This window comes from Apium graveolens, chromosome 2 (genome assembly GCF_009905375.1).
Source record: "Apium graveolens cultivar Ventura chromosome 2, ASM990537v1, whole genome shotgun sequence".
In the NCBI taxonomy this organism is placed as follows: Eukaryota; Viridiplantae; Streptophyta; class Magnoliopsida; order Apiales; family Apiaceae; genus Apium; species Apium graveolens.
In genome coordinates, this window is record NC_133648.1 from 239,059,985 (window position 1) to 239,071,290 (window position 11,306).

The 11,306-nt window shown below is 33.8% G+C and overlaps 1 non-coding gene across 1 annotated transcript; it reads left to right on the forward strand.

Moving 5' to 3' along the window:
* Positions 1–1,477: 1,477 nt before the first annotated feature.
* LOC141709841 (small nucleolar RNA R71) lies at positions 1,478–1,584 on the forward strand. The gene has a single exon (XR_012570398.1). It is a non-coding gene; the product is annotated as a small nucleolar RNA R71 (small nucleolar RNA).
* The last annotated feature ends 9,722 nt before the right edge of the window (positions 1,585–11,306 follow it).

Below are 11,306 nucleotides of genomic sequence, written 5' to 3' on the forward strand. Positions count from 1 at the left end.
GCCAGTTGCCAAGAAAGGCCTCCCCAAGATTATGGGAATCTTTTTATCTTCCTCAAAATCCAGAATAACAAAATCAGCAGGAAAGAAGAGCTTATCCACCTTGACGAGCACATCCTCAACTATGCCCCTTGGGTAAGTAATGGAACGGTCCGCCAATTGTAGCGACATGTATGTGGGTTTTGGATCAGGTAGGTCCAGCTTTTTAAAGATCGACAACGGCATCAGATTAATGCTTGCTCCCAAATCACAAAGGCACTTGTCAAAAGTTAGATTGCCAATGGTGCAAGGAATGGTGAAGCTTCCTGGATCTTTCAGTTTTGGTGGTAACTTTTGTTGCAGAACTGCGCTGCATTCTTCCGTGAGAGCAACAGTTTCAAGGTCATCCAGTTTCACCTTCCTTGAAAGAATAGTCTTCATAAACTTCGCATAACTAGGCATTTATTCCAGAGCCTCAGCGAAAGGTATATTGATGTGAAGTTTCTTGAACACCTCCAGAAACTTCCCGAACTGTCTATCCAGCTTTTGTTGCTGCAATCTCTTAGGAAAAGGTGGTGGAGGATAGAGCTGTTTCTCCCCTGTATTAGCCTCAGGCAGAGTGTGTTCAACAGTAGTCTTCCTTGGTTCCGCCGCTTTCTCCCTTTGCTTAGATTCTTCATCTCGAACTTCAGCTTCGACTTCTTTTGCCTTTTCAGCATCAGCTACTTTTCCAGACCTTAAGGTAATAGCCTTGACTTGCTCTTTAGCTTCCTTCCTGCCTGGTACTTCCGTGTCACTGGGAAGAGTGCCAGGTTGACGATTGAGCACTGCATTGGCTAATTGACCGATTTGATTTTCCAAGGTCTTGATAGAAACCGCCTGACTCTTGCACAACAGCTTAAGTTCCTCAAAATCAGCACTAGTAGGGGCAGCTGCACTTCCCTGTTGAGGATATGATTGTCTTGTAGCATACTGCTGTGGTTGCTGGAATCCAGGTGGGTTAAACTGTTTACTCACTCCTTGCTGATATGGTGGCTGAATAGCATTCTGATTATTTCCCCAGCTGAAATTTGGATGATTTCTGTTGTTAGGATGATAGGTTGCTGGCACAGGCTGCTGTTGTCGCTGATAATTATTCACATACTGAACAGATTCGTTGACAAGAGAACACTGATCCGTAGCATGAGAACCTGCACAAAGCTCACAAACCATAGCTATTTGATTAACTCCATACGTAGCCAAAGAATCAACCTTCATTGATAGCGCTTGGAGCTGGGCTGCAATAGCGGTGGCTGCATCAACTTCCAGAATACCTGCTACCTTGCCTGATGTCATCCTCTGAGTTGGGTTTTGATGCTCATTTGCAGCCATCGTCTCAATAAGATTGTACGCCTCAGTATAGCTTTTAGCCCATAAGGCGCCTCCAGCTGCTGCATCGAGCATGGGCCGAGATTGAGCCCCCAAACCATTATAAAAACCAGTGATTACCATCCAATCCGGCATTCCATGATGTGGACATTTTCTCAACATTTCCTTGTAGCGTTCCCAAACCTCGCACATAGATTCTGTAGGTTGCTGCGCAAACTGAGTGAGAGCACTCCTCATAGCAGCAGTCTTTGCCATTGGATAAAACTTCACCAGAAACTTTTGCGCAAGATCTTGCCACGTAATGATTGACCCAGCTGGTTCAGAATGTAACCAGTCTTTAGCCTTATCCCTCAGTGAGAATGGGAAAAGCCTCAACTTGATAGCCTCATCAGTCACGCCATTATACTTAAAAGTGCTGCAGATCTCGACAAAATTCCTTATGTGCATGTTGGGGTCTTCAGTTGCCGCTCCTCCAAATGAAATAGAATTCTGCACCATCTGAATAGTGCCCGGCTTGATTTCAAAGATGTTAGCTTGAATAGCCGGATGAAGGATGCTTGACTGAATGTCATCAATTTTAGGCCGAGAAAAATCCATAAGAGCTGGATCAGCTTGAACAATATGATCTCCCATGTTTACTGGTTCTTTCTGCTCAGTTCCTGAATCCGAATCCTCAAAATCTAACTTCTCCGGTGTATCAAGAACTTCGTCTTTCTCCTCAGCTGTATCTAAGGTCCTCTTGCGAGCACGAGAACGAGTTTGCATAAACGCACTAAAGTACCTGAAATACAACCGAAAAGAGTAATTAACTACTACATCCTAATCACTGAGTCCTAATGACCAACGATGGTAAGTACATAAACTAAACAAATACGCCGAGTCCCCGGCAGCGGCGCCAAAAACTTGTTAGGGCAAAATCACGCACTAATATTCACGCAAGTATATGCGTTCGCAAGTAATATAGAATACTTTCTAATTCGTTCCCTCAGAGACTCAGACTAAGTTATTGTCTAATTTAACTCACTCACCAATGTATGATTACTTCTCAATGTTAAGATAATAACACTTAAAATTGTTGATTAAATATTAACTATAATTAACTACTTAATTAACCACTTAACTAACACTGCAATTTATCAATAATGAAACACTCATGAGATCACAACTTCATTATTACTTCCTTCTATAGCCATAGTTATTACCTTTAGCATGTGACAGTGATGATATTAATCGAATAACACAAAACTGATAAAAGCCAACTTTCATTGTACTAATACCATTCTACCAAACATCCACAATTAAGATAGAAATTGAATAGTCATCAATTATGTTGAGTTCCTATATGTCTACAGAAATTGACAACACAATGATTTAAGCACAAGTTATTCCTTTTGATTATATAGGGCAAATAAAACTGTTAGAGTTACCCACTAATCATGCACAACGTACATGAACCTATGCTAGCATGGCAAGTTCTAAATCTCAAGATCCACTGTCGCTTCACAAGAGATTAACACCCTATCTCATATGTTCGCGACGCACATAAGACGAATACGCACAACCAATACTAGATATCATGCAATCATCACACACTAAAGTATTAAATAATTAACTAAAGAATTCCATAATAAATCCGTTGCAACCCCATGATCACGATTAGCCCATAATAGAACTTATCGCCATCATGGGTTCATATGAAATCATGATAAACGAACACAAGAAAATAACAACTAAACTAATTATATTAAAACAGAGTACGTCACAAGAGTAAATAAGTCAAAGCAAGAAAACTAGCATCCAACATTTCAACGAAACAAGAATCACAAGAATATATGCTTCATCTTCGTTGCTGTGTGCTAAATCGGTCTTCTTCCTTATCTCCTTCGCTTCTTGTAAAACACAATCTAAAACATAATTCCCTCTTAATACTCTGTGAAAAATGTCTCAAATCTACTTATATAATAGTCCCATAAAACTCAGATTACATAGAAGTTGGAAGCCAAACAGAAGTAGAAGTCTAAAACAATATATTATTTTCCCCGACCCTGCGCGGCCGCTCAGCATTTCTGCGCGGGCGCGCAAGGCCGCGCAGGACCCTACTGGAAAATTTCCAGGTTTGCTCCGTTTCTTCGCCGTAATATGCCCGTTCTTTTCCTCTCGCAATGGTGAACACATGCCAAGGCTTATTCTTGATGATTCCTCCTCCGAAATGCAACTAATACCCTGAAATGCATAAACACTAGAAAAACGCATCAAATACACAAAATACTTGATTTCAAGACACCAATTTAAGCCATTTTAAGACGTTCTAAGTGGTATAAAATGCCACTTATCAGTTAGTTCATATAGTTGCATAAGTTTTGCCATATATTTTTTTTTATATATAGCTTTATTTGTTTGTTATATCATGTAGCTCATGCATATGTCATGATCCCTTTTGCGATGATTGATCGACTAATTTGTGATGTTGATGCGAGTGTAGTGATAGCATTAAAGTGATGTTTAGTCGTGTAGGTTGATATGCATGCTAGAAGCACTTGTATTTTCACTAAGTCTTAGAGAATGCTTAAGGACTAGAGTGTTGTTATGATCTGATTGTTTTTCGAGGTTAATCTATTTATTATGCTTAGAATTTGATAATAGGTTCTTAGTGATAAAGGCATGAAAAAGAAAAAAAATGGAGTAAAAATGGAATTTGTTGCTAGTTGTGGCTAGGCGTCAAATGGCTAGTAGCCGGCTCGCATATTATGCGAGTAGTCTAGGGTTGAGCAAGATGGAGCAAAACGCACTTGCTCAGAAATTTTGAAAAAAAAAGAGAAAAAAAGGAAAAAATATAGAAGAAAAAAAAAGAAAAGAAAAAAGTATGTGTTTATGCATAATTGATCACGAGTGGGCTCCTTGGTATTCGAGTTATTAAGTTCTTAGGGGACTTTGTGCCTAGTGACCTAAGGCTTTTAGAGTCTGGGATCCGCTAACCTAACGCTCGTTACATGGATACCATTGTATAAGTCTTTTGTGGACCTCACTCATTGCACGGTCAAATAAGCATTATTTGTATGAATAAAAAAGCATGATTCCGTAATAAGCTCCAGAATTCTTGTAGTGTTATAAGTCACTTTGTGCCTAGAATTTTTATTCTTTGTATAATCATGTGATTGCCTTGAGGATAGTTGAGTCATAATAATTGGTCTAGTTCCGAAGCATATCTGTTAAGCATCCGCACACACCATGTTTCTGGCTATATGTTCGTTTGCATGATTTGATTGATCTTTGATCGCCTAACTGCATTTGTTGAGAGGTTGCAATTTGGTTGGTTTGTTCGTAGTAAGGGGGATCGCTGTATTTTCATATAGATCGCATTCATGCATGTTTTTATTTGTTTTTGAGTCTGCGACGCTTGAGGACAAGCATCGATTTAAGTTTGGGGATGTGATAAGTGGCATTTTATAACACTTAGAACGTCTTAAAATAGCTTAAATTGGTGTCTTGAAATAAAGTATTTTGTGTATTTGATGTGTTTTTCTAGTGTTTATGCATTTCATGGTATTAGTTGCATTTCGGAGGAGTAATCATCAAGAATAAGCCTTGGCATGTGTTCACCATTGCGAGAGGAAAGAAAGGGGCAGATTACGGCGAAGAAACGGAGCAAACTCAGGAAAAATCCAGTAGGGTCCTGAGCGCCCGCTCAGCTATGCTGAGCGGCCGCGCAGGGTCGGGAAATTAAATAATTATTTTAAGACTTCTACTTCTGTTTGGCTTCCAACTTCTATGTAATCTGAGTTTTATGGGACTATTATATAAGTAGATTTGGAGACATTTTCACGAGAGAGGATCGTGGTATTAAGCAAGGAGCGAAGGAGATAAGGAAGAAGACCGTTTTAGCACACAGCAACGAAGAGGAAGCATACTTTCTTGTGATTCTTATTTCGTTGTAACGTTCGATGCTAGTTTTCTTACTTTGAACTTAATTACTCTTGTGACGTACTCCGATTTAATATAATTAGTTTAGTTATTATTTTCTTGTGTTTGTTTATCATGATTTCATATGAACCCATGATGACGATAAGTGATATTATGGGCTAATCGTGATCATGGGGTCGTAACGGATTTACTATGGAATTCTTTAGTTAATTATTTAATACTTTAGTGTGTGATGATTGTATGATATCTAGTATTGGTTGTGCGTAATCGTCTTATGTGCGTCGCGAACATATAAGATAGGGTGTTAATCTCTTGTGAAGCGACGGTGGACCTTGAGATTTAGAACTTGCCATGTTAGCATAGGTTCATGTATGATGTGCATGATTAGTGGGTAACTCTAACAGTTTTATTCGCCCTGTGTAATCAAAAGGAATAACTTGTGCTTAAATTGTTATGTTGTCAATTTCTGTAGACATATAGGAACTCAACATAATTGATGACTATTCAACTTCTATCTTAATTGTGGATGCTGGGTAGAATGGTATTAGTACAATGAAAGTTGGCTTTTATCAGTTTCGTGTTATTCGATTAATATCATCACTGTCACATGCTAAAGGTTATAACAATAACTATTGAAGGAAGTAGTAATGAAGTTGTGATCTCATGAGTGTTTTAATATTGATAATTCGAAGTGTTAATTAAGTGATTAATTAAGTAATTAATTGTAGTTAATATTTAGTTAACAATTCTAAGTGTTAGTGTCTTAATATTGAGAAGTAATCATACGTTGGTGCGTGAGTTTAATTAAACAATAATTAGTCTAAGTCTCTGTGGGAACGAACTAGAAAGTATTCTATATTACTTGCGAACGCGTATACTTGCGTGAATATTAGCGCGTGTTTTCGCCCTAACAACTATCAACGGATAGGGAGTATCCGTTGAAGTAGGAACTGATGGTATCAACGGATAACTGCTGTTAAGCTTATCCATCGAAGAACAACCACTTGTCAATGGATGAGAAATATCCGTTGAAGAAGGAAAAGAAGCAGATATAGGGAATTAATGATAATTCACGGGAAATTAACCTAAATAAGTCCTTATTTTCATTTGTAATCCATTTTACAAGTAGTTATAGGGAATTAATGATAATTCACGGGAAATTAACCTAAATAGGTCCTTATTTTAATTTTTAATCCATTTACAAGTAGTTATAGGCGATTAATGATAATTAACGGGAAATTAACCTAAATAAGTCCTTACTTTTATTTTTAATCCATTTTACAAGTAGTTATAGGGAATTAATGATAATTCAGGGGAAATTAACCTGAATAACTCCTTATTTTCATTTTTAATCCATTTTACAAGTAGTTATAGGGAATTAATGATAAATCACGGGAAATTAACCTAAATAAGTCCTTATTTTCATTTTTAATCCATTTTACAAGTAGTTATAGGGAATTAATGATAATTCACGGGAAATTAACCTAAATAAGTCCTTATTTTTATTTTTAATCCATTTACAAGTAGTTATAGGGAATTAATGATAATTCACGGGAAATTAACCTAAATAAGTCTTTATTTTCATTTTTAATCCATTTACAAGTAGTTATAGGGAAATAATGATAATTTACGGGAAATTAACCTAAATAAGTCCTTATTTTCATTTTTAATCCATTTTACAAGTAGTTATAGGGAATTAATGATAATTTACGGGAAATTAACCTAAATAAGTCCTTATTTTCATTTTTAATCCATTTTACAAGTAGTTATAGGGAATTAATGATAATTTACGGGAAATTAACCTAAATAAGTCCTTATTTTCATTTTTAATCCATTTTACAAGTAGTTATAGGGAATTAATGATAATTTACGGGAAATTAACCTAAATAAGTCCTTATTTTCATTTTTAATCCATTTACAAGTAGTTATAGGGAATTAATGATAATTCAAGGGAAATTAACCTAAGTAAGTCCTTATTTTCATTTTTAATTTATAAGTAGTTATAGGGAATTAATGATAATTTACGGGAAATTAACCTAAATAAGTTCTTATTTTCAATTTTAATCCATTTTACAAGTAGTTATAAGGAATTAATGATAATTCACGGGAAATTAACCTAAATAAGTCCTTATTTTCATTTTTAATCCATTTTACAAGTAATTATAGGGAATTAATGATAATTCACGGGAAATTAACCTAAATAAGTCCTTATTTTCATTTTTAATCCATTTACAAGTAGTTATAGGGAATTAATGATAATTCACGGGAAATTAACCTAAATAAGTCCTTATTTTTATTTTTAATCCATTTACAAGTAGTTATAGGGAATTAATGATAATTCACGGGAAATTAACCTAAATAAGTCCTTATTTCCATTTTTAATCCATTTTACAAGTAGTTATTGGGAATTAATGATAATTCACGGGAAATTAACCTAATTAAGTCCTTATTTTCATTTTTAATCCATTTACAAGTAGTTATAGGGAATTAATGATAATTCACGGGAAAATAACCTAAATAACTTTATTTTCATTTTTAATCCATTTACAAGTAGTTATAGGGAATTAATGATAATTCACGGGAAATTAAACTAAATAAGTCCTTATTTTCATTTTTAATCTATTTTTGAAGTAGTTATAGGGAATTAATGATAATTCACGGGAAATTAACCTAAATAAGTCCTTATTTTCATTTTAATCCATTTACAATGATAATTCACAGGAAATTAACCTAAATAAGTCCTTATTTTCATTTTTAATCCATTTTACAAATAGTTATAGGGAATTAATGATAATTCACGGGAAATTAACCTAAATAAGTCCTTATTTTCATTTTTAATCCATTTACAAGTAGTTATAGGGAATTAATGATAATTCACGGGAAATTAACCTAAATAAGTCCTTATTTTCATTTTTAATCCATTTTATAAGTAGTTATAGGGAATTACTAATAATTCACGGGAAATTAACCTAAATAAGTCTTTATTTTCATTTTTAATCCATTTTACAAGTAATTATAGGGAATTAATGATAATTCACGGGAAATTAACCTAAATAGTCCTTATTTTCATTTTTAATCAATTTTACAAGTAGTTATAGGGAATTAATGATAATTCACGGGAAATTAACGTAAATAAGTCTTTATTTTCATTTTAATCCATTTTACAAGTAGTTATAGGGAATTAATGATATTTCACGGAAAATTAACCTAAATAAGTCCTTATTTTCATTTTTAATTCATTTACAAGTAGTTATAGGGAATTAATGATAATTCAGGGGAAATTAACCTAAATAAGTCCTTATTTTCATTTTTAATCCATTTTACAAGTAGTTATAGGGAATTAATGATAATTCACGGGAAATTAACCTAAATAAGTCCTTATTTTCATTTTTAATTCATTTACAAGTATTTATAGGGAATTAATGATAATTCACGGGAAATTAACCTAAATAAGTCCTTATTTTCATTTTTAATCCATTTACAAGTAGTTATAGGAATTGTCTCAAATCACTTCTATGTCGCTGATGGTCGTGTATCTGTGTCTGTTTTTGAGCTTTAGGTAGTTTCTGCGTGTATCTGTGTGTAAAGTAAAACGACTACCGCAATGAAGCATTGCGGAACAGCAATGAAATATTGCGGTGGTAGATTCATGTTTATTAGATATTCGATATAATATTTAACATTATTAATATTTTCAAATATTCAAATATTTTCATTTATTATTAAAAATATTGAATAATTAAAATATTTAAATATCAAAATATTTACTTTTATTATTTTAATATTTATTATTAAATATTTGAATATATTAATTTCATTTTAATATTTCAAGACTTTTAAAATATTTAATATTAAATATTAAATATAATATTTAATAATATTATAAAAATATATTATAGTATTTTTTAATACACAATATTTAATCAGAAATATTAAGAATAATATCTTATTAAATTAATATTTATGTAGATAAAAAGTATTAATAAATGAATTAATATAGATAAAGGGCAAAAAGGGAAATGAAGTATGCTAGCCATTCCGCAATGTTGCATTGGGGCAGCCGCAATGAAATATTGCGACAGTGGACGATCCCAGCCATCCGTTTTTGCTTCAACGGTCCTGATTCGTTGGTTGTAAGTGGTCCCTATCCAACTATGGCTGTGGATAGGGACCCATATATATATATATATATATGCGTGTGAGGATAAAAAGCAATACCCGGACCCGTGATTGTATTCACATGAGACTTATCCAAGAAGACAAAACAGTCATCCCAACTCAAAATTCAGTTTAACTCGCTTGACCCGTCGAGTTGACACACTGAATCGCCACCGAGTTGCCACCGTTTGAACGAGCTGATGCCACCATGAGATTGTTCTTCATTTGTAGTTCCTGAAACCGTTATTTCCCCTTAAAACCATCACTGGAGAGTTCGAATCATCGACGTTGAGTGTAGACTGCCGAGTGGAGCTTCAAATCAAGGATTTGAGGCTTGAAACCGAGAAAGAGATCAATGAAATGACACGATTAAGTGTTAGATTCTTCGAATTAGAACAAAAGATGATTGTTTTAAATGAGACGGTCTTAGGGTTTGTCAATTTGGTAATTTTGGGAATAACAATGCTGAGGTTTTGATATGAATCGATATGACATGAAGAGAGGAGTCTGAATTCATGATCAAAATTAATCAAGGAACGTTTGTTTGGCCGGAATATGAGAGAAACAAACTAGGGTTTCAGTGAGAGAGAGAGAGAGAGGTTTGTTTGATTGCTGAAAACAGTAAAAATTGTTATTTAATAACAACCTTTTTATAAAAAAATGTTGAAAGGTGATTGAATTTATTATTTAATAGGACCTGGATATGAGGGTCACATTATAAAACTAATGACTAATACTTTGAATAATTCTTCTAACAATCTTTATTAATAAAGATTACTGAAAAATTACAAGAACAATATACAAATATTGAAAATGATTGAAATGCCAAATCAAACCAAACAAAATATACCCAATATATCCTGCTTTCGTAGGGTCTGGGGAGGGTAAGATGTACGCTGCCTTTCTCTCATTCATAAGAATGAAGAGGTTGTTTCCCAAAAGTCCCCCGACTTGTCTGTGTATGCGCATAATATATAAAAAGTGTAAAAATTTTAACTAAAAAATAAAATTTGATGACATAATTTTAAAAAATAGGTCGAGACAAACTTGAGCCTATGTCATTATTCATATAGGACTTACCTAATTCCAAATGCATTTAACATTTCTCAAATACCTGGTCATAACTACTATGGGGAAGAAGATGAATGATTTAAAGATTGAAAAATGAACTTGAACATGTACTAAAATGATCTCGTTCTCCAAATTGGCCTCAACAAGCATTAAGCAAATCAACATCTCTCCGAAAATGGCAAAAATCGTGGAAGGATATAAAACCAAAAATCCCAAACACTTCAAAATATATTCTACAAGTTTCCGTATATGAAAATAAAGAAAACTTTTTCTGGTCATTTTCCTAAGATTAGTATATTTGTAAAAATTTAATGGTTTGTCAGAAAATGATGATTGAATCTAGAGAAAATGATTGGTAACCACCGGGAAGAAAACCAAAGAAATTGGTATAGAACAATGAATATATAAGCATGATTGAATTTTTTTGCCATGGATGAATGTACAGGGAGACAAGAATTGGCATTTTAGGGAAAGCATAAGATGAAGATGACGGTTACTATCAGGATCATAAACCAATGGAAAAAAACTACTGACAACTAACAGTGGAACAAATTCAATCAAATTTTTTAATAAACAATCGAATATTTAAGAAGAGTGGTGATGATATTACAATATAAAAGCATAATGTTAACGGAGGAATGTGATATTAATAAAGATTGTCATTTGTTATCGGGATTAATATTTATGACAGTGGTCCTTTGTTTGAATAATTATCGGAGTGGTGGTGTTTGATTTTAATTAGCAGTTGAGATTGTTATTGCTTATGTTTACCTTCTGTGAACTTTCAACATTCATCCCAATAATGTGTCTAC